Source organism: Suncus etruscus, chromosome 15 (genome assembly GCF_024139225.1).
Source record: "Suncus etruscus isolate mSunEtr1 chromosome 15, mSunEtr1.pri.cur, whole genome shotgun sequence".
In the NCBI taxonomy this organism is placed as follows: domain Eukaryota; kingdom Metazoa; phylum Chordata; class Mammalia; order Eulipotyphla; family Soricidae; genus Suncus; species Suncus etruscus.
Window position 1 is genome coordinate 41,525,803 of NC_064862.1, and position 16,774 is coordinate 41,542,576.

The following is a 16,774-nucleotide window of genomic DNA, read 5'->3' on the forward strand; positions in this document are numbered from 1 at the left end:
TCTATTTCTTAAAATTCTCTATTCCTTAAAAGTACATGTTAGCTAGTAGCTAAAGTTGTAAGGTGATTCTGAGTTTTGTTTGAACTCATTCTTTATAATTTCTCACTGTTCAATAAGATTAACAAGGTTTTCGATTTTAAGAATACCAGTTAGCATCAGTGTTTAGATGTGGTAGTTTTCCTAGATTATAAGCTTTTTCAGATCACTTTTAATACTGTTTATTCTTTCAGCTATTGGTTCTTATGTTGCTTCTCTAGGGCTTTCTTTTCTTTAATCTCAAAGCCTGGCTATTAATGATAGTCTTCAGAGAAAGGTTCTTGATATTTGATATAGCTGCTATAAAAGTATTTAATCATTTATCATTTAATCATTGATATTTAATCATTTACTTAGTAACCATTAAGATCGATAAACAGTCAAATCTTTTACCTTCCTTTCCTTTCTTCACTGTTATTTTTCTAGGTTTATAATAAGGCAGTTTTTCCCCATTCTGTCCTTAGGGTAGAACTTTATTTTCACTATAACTTTCCCATAATCAGAGCTTGATTATTTTCTAATTAACATTAACAAAATGAAACTCATTAGATAAAAGACTCTTAGTAGGTGTAAGAATTGAGATATTTATAAAATTATTCTGCAAGTTAGATATACTTTGTGTTATTAAAAGATTAAGGGAAAAGTGAGTAATATTCTAAGAGCACTTAATTTTAGAGGGTGGAAAGAATACCTAGATTTTAGCTTTGATTCTGATAGATTAAGTATAGTAAGGGAAGATTTTAGAGTGAAATATTCAAGTGTAAGTAACATAGACAGAAAAATGAAACCTAGTTCATCAAGACTTGCTTATGTGTCTGAGAAGGATGTCATCTACTCCTGACAAGTCAAGTTTTAATATAAGAACTTTCACAAAAGAAGAAAACTTAACATCTTGATGAAGACCTATAGGGTGGATCTCTACACACTCCAGCATCATAGAGAAAACAACTCCTGTAAATTAAGCATTTAATTTTCTAGTAGTCAACAAAACATATTTCCATTTTCCTCTGCAATAATGATGAGTCTGTATTACTGATGAATAAGAGGCAGTAGTGATGACTTTTACTGTTCCTTCTATGTGAAGCTAACCTAAAGAGGATTACAATGTATCCTCATCAGCTTTCCAACTGTGTTTCTGTTGTTTAGGAGACCCTGTGCTTATTAATCTCTCAATTTATACTTAAATGTAAAATTAGAAATGAAGGTTTACATATGAAAGTTTATGAAAATAATTTTGTCTTCAGTGCTATCATTCATTATAGCATTTTACAAAATTTTGTGTGGACCTATTTTTGATTGGTTGATCTAAACATTTAATAGCAAATTAATTTTTCTTATAATGATGATGTCTTTTGTAGTTACAAAGTGATTTTTCTTGTAAGTTCTTGTCTACATTTTGCTTTATTCCTAAGTGCAAGTAAACTATTGGAAAAACCCTCCCCATTAAAGCACTTATTGGAAATAAATTTCTTGATCCTAAGTTACAAAATGGTTTATAAATATTATATATATTATATCCACAACATTGTTAAGATATGGTGACCATATATTAAAACTGGTGTCATTTACCTTTGAGGGAAGCCTCAAATTTTACTATGGAAAGAGTTGAGTCAGCTGGATGTGTGCTTAGCATGAAAGATGCTTTTGCTTGATCCCCAATACTGAATCGTCTCTTGTTCCTGGCCAGGAGTCAACCTCAAACACTGAGCTAGGAATGACCCTTTTCCCCAATTTCTTTTAAGTTTGTAGTGATAATTCAGTGTATTTTATTAATAAACTCTTTTTTGTTTTTGTTACCTGGCACTGCTCTGGGATTACTCCTCGAGAGCTCAGGAACCTTATGGGATGCCAAGTCCTATACTATCACTTCAATCCCTAGACTGGTTTTTGTTATTTGGTTTTGTTTTTTGTTTGTTTGCTTTGCTTGTTTTTGGGCCACATCTGACGGCGCTCAAACCCCTGGCTCTGCACTCAGAAATTGCTCCTAGCAGGCGGGAGGACCATATGGGTTGCCCAGGTGGGCAGCCAATGCATTCCTACCTCTACCCACAGTGCTATTACTAGGCCCTGTTTTAATTTTTCTTAGTCATGTTAATTGGGGATCAGGGGTTCAGAGTCAGGAATTGAATCTGGGTCAGCCACTTTTAAAGCAAGCACTTAACTCCCTGTACTGTCTCCTACCTCACTGCTGTAGTCACTTCTTTTTTACATCTTGGACTCCTCTTAAGAGCTTTGTAGTACTTGCTAAACAAAAAAATCACAAGAATAGGGTGGGTCGAGGGATACTTAAGGGTGGGAGTTGATGCTGAATAGAGTGAATGCATTGCGGAGAGAAGAAACTTTGGCTCAATCTCTTGCTCTACATCAGGTTTTCACTTTCAGGTGTATATTGGGGCATTCTCCATCTTTATAAAAGTCCATTCTCTCTCTACCTCTCTCTCTCCCCCTACTTCCCTTCTTTCCTTCCTCCCCCCTTCTCTCTCTCTCTCTCTCTCTTACTCTCTCTTCCTCCCTCCTGCCCTTTTTCTTTCCCTTTTCCTCTCCCTCTCTCCCATCCCCTCAGACTACAACCCTGTGCCACTATAGTTCATATTTTTTAAACTACAGTTTAACCCCCCCCATCTGTCTGAGGGACAGTGACTGGCCCCCTGTTTGAAAAATTGGAAGACCCCTGCTCTACATGGTCTGTAGAATCCTGTCAAATATTATACAAAACAAGACCAAAAATGGACTCAGCTAATACCTAATACTTGTATCCCTTGCCTGTACCTGGGCATCTGATCTTGACAGCAGAAAAGTTTACAACCTCATTGAATTGGTCTTGTTTTAAATTCATGAATAAACTTTAATAAGAGGGCTAAAGTAAGGTTACTCATCTACTTTCTTAGAATAATATTTTATAATGTTTCTTCTCTCTTCATATCCTCAATTTCTCCCCCTCCATCACTTTAGCTAGTGCCCTTATCTCATTGAACAAATGAAACAAAATAATTTCAACAGACTTCCTTTATGTTTTGCTTTTTTTGGTGTGGTTTTTGGGTCACATCCGGCAGTGCTCAGAGGAAACTCCTGGCTCCATGCTCAGAAATAGCTCCTGGCAGGCACAGGGGACCATATGGGAAGCCGGATTCGAACTGATGACCTTCTGCAAGAAAGGCAAACGCCTTACCTCCATGCTATCTCTCCGGCCCCTCAACAGACTTCCTTTAAATCTCCCTTCTCTGCATCTACCACCTCTTTCTTTCTTTCTTTCTTTCTTTCTTTCTTTCTTTCTTTCTTTCTTTCTTTCTTTCTTTCTTTCTTTCTTTCTTTCTTTCTTTCTTTCTTTCTTTCTTTCTTTCTTTCTTTCTTTCTTTCTTTCTTTCTTTCTTTCTTTCTTTCTTTCTTTCTTTCTTTCTTTCTTTCTTTCTTTCTTTCTTTCTTTCTTTCTTTCTTTCTTTCTTTCTTTCTTTCTTTCTTTCTTTCTTTCTTTCTTTCTTTCTTTCTTCTTTCTTTTCTTTCTTTTCTTTCTTTTCTTTCTTTTCTTTCTTTTCTTTCTTTTCTTTCTCTCTTTCTCCCCTTTCTCTCCTTTCTTTCCTTTCTTTCCTTTCTTCTTTTTTTTAGACAGATCAATAAGCATGATTCTATGCAAATCCATTCTTCAGATTGCCATTCTCCTTGTCTAAAAGTCTTTCATTTTTTCCCCCCTTCTTTATATTAGTTTATACTACTGACTTCAGGGGCCAGAGTGATAGCCCAGCGGTAGGGCTTTTGTATTGCATGTGGCCGACCCAGGACAGACCTGAGTTCAATCCCCAGCATCCCAGGTCCTCCGAGCCTGCCAGGAGCAGTTTCTGAGTGCAGAGCTAGGAAAGCCACCGGGTGTGGCCCAAAATAATTAAATCCCCTCCCCCTTTCTCTAAGTAGTCCTGTAGTTATCACTCTAATATTAAAGCCCACTTGAGTTTTCCTCTTATGTATCATTTCTTTGCTTCATTTCCACCAAGGAAAATTATTAACATTCTCTTGTTACCCAGTCTCTCTTACAATTATTTACAAAATACTTCATGTAACTTTTTTTTTTACCTTTTTGATGTCTAGTTAAGAATTCAATAGGGATGGGGCGGAGAGATAGCAAGGAGGTAGGGCATTTGTTTTGCATACAGAAGGATGGTGGTTCGAATCCTAACATCCCATATGGTCCCTCAAGCCTGCCAGGAGCGATTTCTGAACGTAGAGCCAGGAGTAACCCGAGTGCTGCTGGGTGTGACCCAGAAACCAAAAAAAAAAAAAATCACTAGAATGATAGCATTGTGGGTAGGGTGTTTGCCTTGCATGCTGTCTATCCAAGTTTGATCCCCATATCCCATATGGTTCGCCGAACCTTCCAGGAATGATTTCTGAGTGTAGAGCCAGGAGACTCCTAAGCGCTTCTGGGTGTGGCCTTTAAAAAAAAAAAAAAAAACAATTCAACCTGACTTAACTCTACAAACTATTATCAGTAAATTCATATAGTGAAATTTCTTTCTTATTTCTCAATCTTTTGTTACTTGCCTTCAGTGGCAATTAACTGAGTTGACTATTCCTTCCATTTAACTGGTTTTTTTTTTTTTTTTGGTTTTTGGGTCATGTCCGGCAGCGCTCAGGGGTTACTCCTGACTCTATGCTCAGAAATTGCTCCTGGCAGGCTCAGGAGACCATATGGGATGTCAGGATTTAAACCACTGCCCTTCTACATGCAAGGCAAGCGGCTTACCTTCATGCTATCTTTCAGCCCCAAGAACATCTCTTTTTCGTTTTGTTGTTTTTGTTTTGGTTTTTGGGCCTCACCCGGCGTCGCTCAGGGGTTAGTTCTGGCTCTTCTTTCAGAAGTTGTTCCTAGCAAGCTTGGGGGACCATATGTGATGCTGGGGATTAAACCCGGATGGGTCCATTCTGGGTTGACCACTTGTCAGACAAATAAATTCCCTACCACTTTGCTATACTGCTCTGGCTCCAACATCAAGAACATTTCATACTTGATAATATGTTAAGTACTAATGAGTATAGAACTACAGTGGGCCTCTTCAGGCCTCCTCAGGCCCACCCTACAGTGCTTGAAGTTCATTACTATAATTATTTTTTGTTGTTTCGTTTTGTTTTGGGGCCACACCCGGCAGTGCGCAGGGGTTACTCCTAGCTCTCTGCTCAGAAATCACTCCTGACAGGCATGGGGGACCATATGGGATATAGGAATTTGAACCAACTTTGGTCCTGGGTCAGCCACTTGCAAGGCAAACGCCCTACCGCTGTACTATCTCTCCAGCCCACTATAATGATTTTTGGGGGGACCATGTCACCTCAGCAATTATATTTCACATGCAAAGCGTACACTCAAGGCTCTTTGAACCATCTACCCAGCCCTACACTGGGACTTTGGGCAACAAAATGGAGGCAGAGCAGAGGGGTTTTCTTTTAGCAGGGTGTTGGGGCACACCCATCAGTGCTCAGGGTCACTCTTGGCTCTGTACTCAGGAATTATTCCTGACAGTACTTGAAGGACCATATGGTATGCCAGAGATATAGCCCAGGTCAGCCACGTGCAAGGCAAATGCCCTGTCCATTGTACTGTGCTCTGGCCCCAACAGAGCAGAACTAGATATCCAAACAAAAGGAATTGGTTTGTAAAAGTCATACCTGTATCAAATGAGTTAGTAGTGGACAAGTGGGATAGATGTGTCTGACCTCTATTGGAATCTCTTTTTAGTTTTTTTTGATACTGTGAAACTCTTTCATTAAATTTTCTGTGAAATGATGTTCCACAGACACTGGACCATTTTGCATTCATTAAAATAATAGTTTCATATTTCTTCCTATCTTTTTTATATCCTCTTTGAAAATCAAATAACTGAAAAGTTTATTCTAATTAATGTAGTAAGTTTAGTACAGTTAATCTATTAAGTAGTGAACTCGGTGATTTTGCAATTCTTTGGTTTTATTTTGCTCTTTTTTTGCCTGAGGGTGATGTCAGGGAACCACACCATCTGTGCTCAGGGCTTACTCCTGCAGGGTTCTACACTCAAATAGATTATTCCTGATGGTACAGGGACCACCAGTGTGCCTTATGAAAGATGTATAAGATGCCCTACCTGATGTTCTGTCTCTCTGGCCCTCTGTATGATTTTGATTTGTATTTCTTTAACAGTGTTTGTTGAATATTTCATGTACTTATTGGACATTTGTATATTGGTGTTGGGGGTGGATGCATGTTTAAACACTTTGTCCATTTTTAGGGTCGGAGAGATAGCACAGTGGTAGGAAATTTGCCTTGCACACAGCAAATCCAGGGCGGATGGTGGTTAGAATCTGGCATGCCATATGTTCCCCCAAGACTGCCAGGGGGAATTTTTTTTTTCTTTTTTTTTTTTGGGGGGGGGGTCACTCCCAGCAGTGCCCAGGGTTACTCCCCTGTGCCTGCCAGGAGCTATTTCTGAGTAGACAACCAGGAGTAACCCCTGAGTACCGCCGGGTGTGGCCCAAAAACCAAAAAAAAAAAAAAAAAAAGAAGAAAAAAAAGAAATCACCTCTGGCAGGCACAGGAGATCATATGGAATGCCGGGATTCAAACCACCGTCCTTCTGCATGAAAGGCAAACGCCCTACCTCCATGCTATCTCTCTGGCCCCTAGAAAATATTTTTAAATCAAAGGTTATAAATAATTTCAGCCATGTATTTATAGACTCATGGCTTTAACTATACTCTTTGTTATTTTAATATTTTACTTCATTGATTCATGTGACTCATAGTCAATTTTTAAAAAGGTGCAGAAGCCATCCCTAGTGCTTGGGGCCACCAGAGCTATACCCAACAGTCTAAAGGTTCCATGTTGTACTTTCTCAGGATCTCTCACCTGCTAAGTATGTGCTGTCCCACTTGTATCTATCTGTTCTCTTTGAGTGTGAAAATTTGGGAGGGATGCACATGGAATAGTGAGAGAGGAAGGGGACACCATCCCACTAGCCAGATTAACTGACTCAATCCTGGCGATCATGGGGTAGCCAATGTCACAGCTAGATTGCCCTCATGTCCTCAGTAGTCAAAAATGTTAAGACTTCTTTGGGTCTTACAGAGGTTGAGAGTGTGTGAGATTAGAATGAATCCTATTATAAATGTTTATATTCAGTAACTTTTTAATTATGCATTTTCTATTTGTACTTTTTGGTTGGTTGGTTAGTTGGTTTTAAGGCCTCACCAGGCAAGCGCTCAGGGATTTGTCCTGGCTCTGTACTAAGAAAACACTCCATTTGGGATGCCAGGGATAGAATCCAGGTCAGCAATGTGCAAGCAAACGCCCTCCCCTCTGCTGTCACTCTGGCCTCTATTGTACTTTTTAAAAACTCACCTTTTAGGGCCCGGAGAGATAGCACAGCGGTGTTTGCCTTGCAAGCAACCGATTCAGGACCAAAGGTGGCTGGTTCGAATCCCGGTGTCCCATATGGTCCCCCGTGCCTGCCAGGAGCTATTTCTGAGCAGACAGCCAGGAGTAACTCCTGAGCACTGCCGGGTGTGGCCCAAAAACCAAAAAAAAAAACAAAAAAAAAAAAACTCACCTTTTAGCTTATATCTTTGGGAGGGAGTTGTATCTTTGCTTTTTCTTCTTCATATCATGTAATTTGGTTGCTGTCATATCATAAATAGTAACACAAAATATGACATTTTTCTACCCATGAGCTTTGTGTTAATGATGATTGAAAAACAAGGTACTCTAGCAAATTGCTTTATTTCTGTTACGTGAAAGTTGAACTATAAATGAAGGCCATTTCGGGGCCGGAGAGATAGCATGGAAGTAAAGTGTTTGCATTGCATGCAGAAGGTCGGTGGTTCGAATCCTGGCATCCCATATGGTCCCCTGAGCACAGCTGGGTGTGACCCAAAAACCAAAAAAAAAAAAAGAAGGCCATTTAATAATACTTTCCACGTAAATACTTGTTTTAGGGGGAAGAACGTGAACATTTCCAAGACTAGTTCACCAAACCTTTCTGTTCCCTCTGTATTCGCCTCTTCTTGTTGCAATTTTCTTTTTCATGAAACCTTTTCATCGTCATCTTCAAGCACTTGCCCACGTAAACTCTTATATCAAGCTATTAATAAAATGTTTATAATATATAAATCATACTAGAATTAAAAGGTACTATGGCAACAAAATGTTTGTGTGTTATAGCTCATCTGAAAAATTCTTCTGCAGCATAAGTGCTTTGAATCTCAGTTCTCAATCCTGTTTTGGGTTTTGTTTGTGTTTTTGGTATTTGGGCCACATCTGGCAGTGCTAAGGGGTTACTTCTGTTTTTTTTTTGTTTGTTTGTTTGTTTTTGGTTTTGGTTTTGGTTTTTGGGCCACACCTGGCGGTGCTCGGGGGTTACTCCTGGCTGTCTGCTCAGAAGTAACTCCTGCCAGGCACGGGGGACCATATGGGACACCGGGATTTGAACCAACCACCTTTGGTCCTGGATTGGCTGCTTGCAAGGCAAACACCGCTGTGCTATCTCTCCGGGCCCAAGGGGTTACTTCTGGCTCTGTGCTTAGGAATTACTCCTGACAGGCTCAGAGGATCATGTGGATGCCAGGAATCAAACCCAGGTTCCGTGTGCAAGGCCCACCACTGTACTATCAATCTGGCCCCACAATCCTATGTTGTAATGAGAAATTTAAAACAAAGTTTGTAAAGATGGGTTGATGGGAAATAGGGTGATAGAAGAAATAGTGCAGAGGTTAAGTGCTTACTTTATATGTGACTTACCCCTCTTATATCTGCTGAATCTCTTCTGGACACCTCCAAGGGCAGTCCTTGAGCATAGAGCTTGAAGTAGCTTAACAAGACCTGAGCACTAAAAGGAAGGGGTAGAAGGAAGTTGACTGTATTTTTAATTTTTGTTTTGTTTCTGGCTTTTGGGCTGTGCACACCCAGTGTGATTCATAAGGCTTATCTCTGGCTCTTCTCAAGGATCACTCCTAATGATTCTGGGGGCCATGTGTGATGCCATGAATTGATCCCAGGTCAGAGGCATGCAAGGGAAGTATTCTACCCACTGTACTATTTCTCTAGCCCAAAAACAAATACTTCTTTGGGGGGAATGATGAGGGGACAAGATTAGTAAACTATTTTTACACAAAATTTGAATTACTTCTGGTGGTGTTCAGGGGACACAGTAAGCATTCTTTTTTTTTTTTTTTGGTTTTTGGGCCACACCAGGCAGTGCTCAGGGGTTACTCCTGGCTGTCTGCTCAGAAATAGCTCCTGGCAGGCACGGGGGACCATGTGGGACACCGGGATTTGAACCAACCACCTTTGGTCCTGGATCGGCTGCTTGCAAGGCAAACACCGCTGTGCTATCTCTCCGGGCCCACAGTAAGCATTCTTATGAGAATATTTAAAAGGATTGTGGGTATATAGTGGGTAGAGCATTTGTCTGTCATCCCCAGTTTGATGCCCAGCATCCCATATGGTCCCCTGAATACCATCTCTCCAGTCTCTTTGAATATTCTCTTAAGAATGTTTACTAGGAGCCGGCGTGGTGGCCTAGAGGTAAGGTGCCTGCACTATCCTAGGACGGACCGCGGTTCGATCCCCCGGCGTCCCATATGGTCTCCCAAGCTAGGCACGATTTCTGAGCTCATAGCCAGGAGTAACCCCTGAGCGTCACCGGGTGTGGGCCCCTCCTTCCCTCCAAAAAAAGAATGTAGTATTTACTAAACTAGGGCTTACAGCAGGTAGAGCATTTGCCTTGCATGTGGCCTATCCAGATTTGATCCCCGACATCCTATATAGTCCCTCGAGCCTGTGCAGAACCAGAAGTAACCCCTGTCACCCAGTGTGCCCCACCCTTCCAAAAGAATGGTTGCTAAACTGGACCTATTCCACTCTGTTGTTTTATAGATTGTTAGTACATTTAATATAAACTTAAACCTGTTCCACTTGATAGTTCTGTAGGTTGACAGGTACCTCAGTATATATTTTTGAATGTGGAATATATACTTCTAATTTCTATAAATATACCAAATATCAGTAAAGTAAATTTTTGGATTAATTTACATATGGTGGGGGTCATCCAGTAGTTCTCAGTGTCTATTCCTGGCATATTGATTCTAGCAGTGCTTGGGCTTTGCAGTACTGGGCATTTAGGAGTAGTGGGTGGCAAAGGGGGTCTATTAGCACCACATCCTGTGGTACTGTTGATGCAAAGTAGAGGTTGGATCCAGGGAAGTTTTTATTTATTGGGGGGGGGTGTCACAACCAGCGGGGCTTGGGTTACTCCTGGCTCTGTGCTCAGAAGTCGCTTCTGGCAGGCTCAAGGCAACTATATAGGATGTCGGGATTTGAACTGTGGTCTGTCCTGTGTTTGGTCATATGCAAGGCAAAATGCCTTACCGCTGTACTATTGCTCCAGGCCCGTTTTTATTATTTATTTTTAATAATTTTTTTATTGAATCACCATGGCATACAGTTAAAAAGGTGTTCATGATTGTGTTTCAGTAGTACAATTCCAGGATTGTTTTTAAAGTCACTATTTGCATCACAATATACTGTGTCCTCCCAAAGTTGTTGAACCTTGGTGTAGGAGACCCTTTAATAAACCTGGTAATTATTGCTGTATGGAACTGTTTTTAATATTACATATTGCCTCTGCCTATGGATCTACATGTTTGGTTCATTTTAGAATTAACTTATTTGGGGCAACTTACTATTGATAGGCCATTTTCTTGGTTATTTGAATAATTTGCTGTAATATTCATCTTTCTAAGTATTTTTCTTTATTATGACGAATGCCATTCCCATGTCTGGAAATAATAGTGTTACTTTAAGTGAAAATACAAAATGTAGCATTCTTATGATTTTCATCAGTATATTTTTGTTTTATATTAAGTACATGACTAATGTTGTTATGTTTTAGGAACATTTCATGAATTTTTATTTAGATAAATACAATGTATAAATTGAGATTATTAAGGAAATTTTACAAAGTAGGTTCCAGTAGAATTGCTTATGACATTTTAAAATTAATAGCTAATAAAGTACCATATTTTTTATTCTATATTTTCTTATTCATTTGAAATGGCACAGTAGAGCTGGGGAGATGGTTCAAAGACTGGACCACATGCTTTATTCTCAGGTCACTCAGGTTCAGGGTTTTCTTTTTTTGGTATGTGGGGATGTTATTTGGGGCCACTCCTGGCTTTGCATTTGCTGGCTCAGGAGCCCATATGCGATGCTAGGGATTGAACTTTGATTAACTGCATGCAAGTTATTGTGCCAGCCCTCAGGAGACTCAGGTATCCTGAACATGGAGTATCTGTGAGCAGATGTGTGTGGAATAAACCCCAATAATATAAATATAATAACAGGGAAACATTTCTTCCCTCATTATGATATTTAAAAATATAAATTTGGCTCAGAGCAAGAGCACAGTGGGTATGTCATTTGCCTTGCGCACAGCCAACCCAGGGTCGATCCCTAACATAACTTATGGTCCCCTGAATCTGCCAAGAGTAACTTTTGAAGCCAGGAGTAACCCTTGAGTGCCACCAAAAACAGAAATAAAATATATAAATATAAATTTAAAAAGTATGTAAGATTTAAAAAAAGAAGTTCCATTAGGTTTGAGCCAATGAATTCTATTTCTGATACTGTCTCGCAGAATGAATGCAGTTTAGGAGGCACCACAGTTGAAAGTATGTGAGCACTGCAACTCAATGTATGACTCCTGTCATTACAGAAACAACAAAGGGAAAGAAAGGTAGAAAAAAAATTTAATTAGATTAGTTCTATGACATTCATTAAGATATAAAATACATATTGTTCAACAATTGATAGATAATTTTATTATAGAAATATGAGTGATTTAGTATATTAAGTTAATGTTCATTATTTTTTATAATATGCATATTTTCAATAGGTTTTAATTATATGTTTTGTTTTATTCTGCATTAATTATTTTGAAGTTCTAATTTTGTATCATATATGTTAATACATGCCAAGATTTTTTTTGAAAGGGGCTTAGTTGGATTTAAGAATCAATTTGAATTAAACTAAGCACAGTGATCTCTTGTCTATTTTATCTAGTTAACTAACATTCTTTTCCTTTTTTATTACTAGATGATTATTAGATGAGTTGCCAACATATTTATAGCAAACCATAAAGCTTTCCTTTTAGAACTGAATTTTTCTCTGGTGAGAGCAAGTATGTAATGGTCTCTGAATGGTTTTTTGAGATTGTGTAAATACATTTTAAAATTGAAACGTGACTTTTTTTCTGTAAAGTCCAAAGGTTTGTACTGTCACTTTTTAATTACTGTTTAATGCTGCCTTCTCTGTTAAGTTATAATCTCCTGGGGTAAGGAGCCATTAACATTCATTGTTGAATTTCAGTGCTGTCAAGTGCTGAGCCTCTTTATCATAATAGGTACATAAGAAGTATTTATTTGTCAAAGGAGTATGCCCCTTATGTACTTTTATTTCATTTTTTATTTTAGGGATTATCTTGTTCAACTCCTTTGTATATATAGGTTTAGGGCACAAATCAAATGATGTTAGTAAAATCAAAATGAAATGGGCCTTTGTCTTTTTATAGCTTGCTGATTTGGAAAGGGGCAGAAGATTGTGGATATTTTCATATGAATTATTGCTCTTCCTGTTTTTTTGGAAAGTACTAGAATCCTTGGGGCTGGAGAAATTAGAAAACTTGCTTGCCCTATACACAGCTGACCTGGATCAATCCTTAATATCTTCTTTGGTCCACCAAGCACCACCGGGAGTGATTCATAAGTACAGGGCCAGAAGTAACCTCTGAGCATCACTGTATATGGCCCAAAACAAAATATAAAGAAATTAGAACACTTGAATAAAATTCTCATGAGTTACACATAAAGGAAAAACTATTCTATTTTTAAGAGCTGTGATCCTCATTGGAGAGATAGTAAGGCAAAGAGGATGTGTGCCCTGCTTGTAAATGACCTGGCTTCTATCACTGGCATCCTGTATGGTTCTCTGAGCACTGCCAAGAGTAATTCATGAGTGTAGAGCCAGGAGTTACCCCTAAGCATCTCTTGGTATAAATCCTTTCTCAAAAAAAATGCAGTGATTAGTTAATAGTTGTCAGTTTGTTTTATTTGGGGTCAAGGGTTGGCCATACCTGACTGTGCTCATGAATTATTACTGGCTTTGTGCACTCAGGTATCATTCATTGTACAACTTGGGGCACCACATGGTTACCAGGTATCGAAACCAAGTCAACCACATACAAGGAAATTGCTTTACCTTTTATATTATCTCTTTGGCCCCAGCATTTCATTTCCTATTTTTTTTGTTTCTTGCAAGATTAATCACAGAATTTAAAGTGTTATTTTGAACTTTATTAATCAGGGAGAGGAGTTGGGCCACACCTAGCAGCTCTCCACAGTTACTTATGGCTCTGTGTGCTCAGGTCATTCTTGGTAAAGTTCAGTGTACTATGTGATGCCAATGATTGAATTAGGTATAGGATGCAAGGGAAATGTCCTATACTTTCTCCATGGCCCCATGTTCTGTAACTTTTTGCTGTTAACTTTTAGCCAGCTAACCTTATTTTGTAAAGTACTTATAATTTGAAAAAAAAATTTCCTTCACCAAAATTTTTACATCTCATTCTCTGCCTCATTGTACTTTGGTTCATATTGTGCATTTTCAGTGAGGTTTTTCAGTTGTTGGTCTGTTACTCTTGTCTTTATTCACTGTGAATAAGACTTGCCATGGCATCTATGACGATCTCTCTCAACTCTGTATTCATGCACAGTGCATTTCTGAAGACTGATGCTTGCAAGACCAGTTTGCATCCATGTTTTTAGTTTCTCTTGTGAAATAGATTTTTATAGTTGTATAATGCATATTCTAATTCTTTTTTTTCTCACACCCAGCAGTTATCAGGGCCTAGTCCTTGCTATGCATTTATGAATTCAGGAATCACTCCTGGTTTGCTCAAGGACCATATGTGGTACCAAGGATCAAACCCAGGTTGGCCTCATGCAGGGCAAACACCCAATGCAGTGTACAATCTCTCTTGTCCTACACATATTCTGCTTCTAAAAGTTATCAAATTTTTTTTTTCAAGTTTTTCTTTTTTTTTTTTTTTTTTTTTGTGGTTTTTGGGTCACTCCCGGCAGTGCTCAGGGGTTATTCCTGGCTCCATGCTCAGAAATTGCTCCTGGCAGGCACGGGGGACCATATGGGACGCTGGGATTCGAACCGATGACCTCTTGCATGAAAGGCAAACGCCTTACCTCCATGCTATCTCTCCAGCCCCTTTTTTCAAGTTTTTTTTTTTTTTTTTTTTGGTTTTTGGGTCACACCCGGCAGTGCTCAGGGGTTATTCCTGGCTCCAGGCTCAGAAATTGCTCCTGGCAGGCACAGGGGACCATATGGGGCGCCGGGATTCGAACCGATGACCTCCTGCATGAAAGGCAAACGCCTTACCTCCATGCTATCTCTCCGGCCCTTTTTTCAAGTTTTTAACACTTTAATCCATCTGCCAACTGATTCCCCAGCCTGGCCAGCCAGGGGCCATCCCCGGTCATGAAGAGGATTCTATATCTCAAATATTTTAACGAACTAAAAAGAATGCTTAAAGAAACTGAAAATGAAATAAGGGAATACCTGAGCAAACTAATAATACTTAAAAAGTGTAATAAATGGGGCCGGAGAGATAGCATGGAGGTAAGGTGTTTGCCTTTCATGCAGAAGGTCATCGGTTCGAATCCCGGTGTCCCATATGGTCCCCTGTGCCTGCCAGGAGCAATTTCTGAGCATGGAGCCAGGAGTAACCCCTGAGCACTGCCGGGTGTGACCCAAAAAAAGCCACCAAAAAAAAAAAAGTGTAATAAATAAAATAAGCAAATGATAAGTTATAAAATTAGCTAATTATAGAATCCAGGGCCAGAGAGATAGCATGGAGGTAAGGCGTTTGCCTTGCATGCGGAAGGTCAGTGGTTCAAATCTTGGCATTCCGTATGGTCCCCCAAGCCTGCCGGGGGCAATTTCTGAGTGTAGAGCCAGGATCACCCTGAGCGCTGCCAGGTGTGACCCAAAAAGCAATATATATATAAAAATCATGTTATCATGTAGTTGTGCCATAGTAAACAAAGAATTTTGTCATCTGCCTGATCAATATTCTTTCTGCATCCCATTCAAAATCATTACTTCTGTTCTTCTGATAACCATTTTTCTCCATCCATATTTTACTATTGAGTGACAGAAAAAGTACTTACCAGGTGGTGATACTTGTTCAGGCAGTGAATGTCAGCTTATATCTTTCTGAGTATATTTGTGTTACATTGATAGTATACATTTGTTCTGTGTACTTTGTTCCTCAGAGAATTTAAGCAGCATCTATTTTCTCTGTTTATATTTGACTTTTATTCAAATAGTAGGAGCAACTTCTAGTGATTCACATTCAACTTTATTGAGGATGGAAATATTTTCTGTTGATTTCCTCATTTTTGGAAGGATATAAATTGAATGCAGTTTTCATTGCTAGTGGAGAAAAAACACTGTATCTTGGCCTACTGTGCCAGTATAAATACTCAAAAATGTATTTGGCAGAATTTTTGCTTTTTACGTTTTAAGTAGTTACTTAATTCCTAAAAAGCTAAATATGATGTGCAGTCTTTATACAGAATAAACTAAGCCTGTGTTTGCAAATGACTTGAGTAGAACCATATACCTGAGATTGTGTAAAGACATTGCTAGAATTCATTCCATTCCTTCCTCTTCTCTAATTATCATGGTGGCCTTCAGCAACATCCAGCCCATAAAGATATAACCCCTTTCCTGGAATTGAACCCATAGCTTTCTTTTACTGCACCCAGTTTACACTAGCAGTACCACTATGCCTAGGAGTTGTCACATATTTTAAGGTTAACATTAAGGTAATGGTATAATAGGGTAATAACCCAGGTCATTTACTTCCTGACTTAGGGCCTTTATTCATTAAGTGTCTCTAATAATGTTATTTTAATTTAACTTTTTTTAAATTCATGTTCTTTAGCACTGTTTCTCAGCTAGGGGCCATATGATTCCCTGTGAGTCTTCAGGGTATTAACAGTGGGACCACAGATGAAAATTGTAACAATGGAAGAGGCAGGACATAAGACTAGGGAGCCCATAGGAAAGAAACAAACTGGGAAGGGGCTTGCGTGGTTGGAAAAGAGTTGGGAAACACTGCTTTAGAGTGGAAATTTTAGATAATTTTCATTTTTCATAAGTACATAGAAATTTTCAATATTAAAAACTTAATTTGGGGCCCGGAGAGATAGCACAGCAGCGTTTGCCTTGCAAGCAGCCGATCCAGGACCAAAGGTGGTTGGTTCGAATCCCGGTGTCTCATATGGTCCCCCGTGCCTGCCAGGAGCTATTTCTGAGCAGACAGCCAGGAGTCACCCCTGAGCACCGCTGGGTGTGACCCAAAAACCAAACAAAAAAAAAACAAAAACAACAACAAAAACACATTAATTTATGTTTTGTATTTCTTAAGGTGAGTGTTTGTTTTGGGGTCACACTTGGTGACACTCCACACTTGGTGATACTAAGGAGTTATTCCGAACCCTGTTCATGAATCACTCTTGTGGATGCTCAGAGGACCATATGAAATACCAGGGATTGAACTTGGTTTTGCCACTTGCAAGGCAAGCACAATACTTGTTATATTATTGCTTCAGTTTCCTCCAGCTGAGTTTTACAAAGATAAATTGTGTC

General features: G+C 39.2%; 1 protein-coding gene across 1 annotated transcript in view; it reads left to right on the forward strand.

Moving 5' to 3' along the window:
- ARID4B (AT-rich interaction domain 4B) overlaps nucleotides 1–16,774 on the forward strand; it is a 133,625-nt gene that overhangs the window by 85,919 nt on the left and 30,932 nt on the right. The gene's annotated exons all lie outside the window — the stretch shown is intronic.